Source organism: Euprymna scolopes, chromosome 22, assembly GCF_053919585.1.
Source record: "Euprymna scolopes isolate OS-2025 chromosome 22, ASM5391958v1, whole genome shotgun sequence".
Classification (NCBI taxonomy): Eukaryota; Metazoa; Mollusca; class Cephalopoda; order Sepiida; family Sepiolidae; genus Euprymna; species Euprymna scolopes.
In genome coordinates this window covers 93871135-93872751 of record NC_136503.1, presented here as the reverse complement: position 1 = coordinate 93872751, position 1617 = coordinate 93871135, and the positions used below count along the sequence as shown (strand labels likewise).

General features: G+C 40.9%; 1 pseudogene; it reads left to right on the top strand.

Annotated features, from left to right (window-relative positions):
* The first annotated feature begins 1264 nt into the window (after window positions 1–1264).
* On the top strand, window positions 1265–1410 carry LOC145244162 (U2 spliceosomal RNA; annotated as a pseudogene).
* The last annotated feature ends 207 nt before the right edge of the window (window positions 1411–1617 follow it).

Genomic DNA, 1617 nt, shown 5'->3' with positions numbered 1-1617 from the left:
CAAAAATTCAGAAAATGACATATTATTATTATTTTTTTAATTACATTTGGAAGCTTTTGTCTTAATGCAGGCGGGAAGAAAGCCCGGAAGCTGAAGGTACTGTCCCGAACACTAAGCTTGATGAAGCGTCTCTTATTGCATGACGATTTTTTGTTTTCTATTTCGACGATAACATTGAGATCAAGGGATAAAGCAAACGCGCACAATATTATCTGCTTTGCACATAATTAATAATAGAAGGAATCAAAAAAGAAATAATATTTCAACAAGTCAACGATACAAATCACGTCTCTCTATTATCTCTCGAGTTAAAAACAAAACAAAATAAAATCAAAAACAAAATAATGAAAATTAAAAAAAATAACTAAACAAACAGAAAAGGACAAAAATGATACTGAATGCCATTTTCTAAGCTGCTTTAAATCAGTTGATATAACAACGAAAGAAAGAAGACAAAAGAAACATTAACAAATTATGTTTTGTTTTTTTTTTTTTGTTTTTTTTAACGTCATTCATTTATCCATATTGAGTGAAGTAGATGATTTTTAGTCGCATGCAAGCGACTCTATAAGTCACTCGGTCGGTCCGTCGGTCGGTCGGTCTGTCCGTAAGACTTTTGTGCTTGGCCTTTTTGGTTAAGATCAAAGGTCTGTTATTAATAGATGCTGTTTTTAGCTTTTTAAGCTTTTCTTGGCCTTTTGGCCAAGATTAAGATGTAGCATCTGTTCCGGCAGATACTGCAAGCAAAGACCATTTGTGGGGGGGCAACCCCACATATAAGACCTTGGTCAATGTAGGAACAACCCTTCATACCAATTGTCACTATCCAGCTCCCCTACTCTCCGGGGAGTTGGTCCCCATTTCCCCTTCACTCCTTACATTAGAAATCGGCATTGTGCTTAATTTGCTCGGTGGGGGAGAAAATAAATACCAACCCCACATATAAGACCTTGGTCAATGTAGGGGCAACCCTTCACACCAATTGTCACTATCCAGCTCCCCTACTCTCCGGGGAGTTGGTCCCCATTTCCCCTTCACTCCTTACATTAGAAATCGGCATTGTGCTTAATTTGCTCGGTGGGGGGAGAAAATAAATACCAACCCCACATATAAGACCTTGGTCAATGTAGGGGCAACCCTTCACACCAATTGTCACTATCCAGCTCCCCTACTCTCCGGGGAGTTGGTACCCATTTCCCCTTTCACACCTCACATTAAAAATTGGCCTTATGCCTAATTTGCTCGGTGGAGGGAGCAAATAAATATCGTTTTCTTGGCCTTTTGGCCAAGAGCAAAGTGTAGTATCTGTTCCGGCAGATACTGCACTTAAGATAATTTGTACCAGTCAATGGAGGGGAAACCCTCTATACTGGGACAATTATTATTTTTGGTAACCAGAGTGACCCCTTTTAGGGGAGCTGGTTTTTTACCTCACATTAAAAACGGCCTTGTGCCTAATTTGCTCAGTGGGGGAGCAAATAAATACCATCTGTTCCGGCAGATACTGCAAGCAAAGACCAAATGTGGGGGCAACCCCACATGCCTGACCTTTAACCAGCTCCCATTTCCCACCTCTCGGGAGCTGGTCCCCTTTTCCCCTTCCGCCTCCCTTCACTC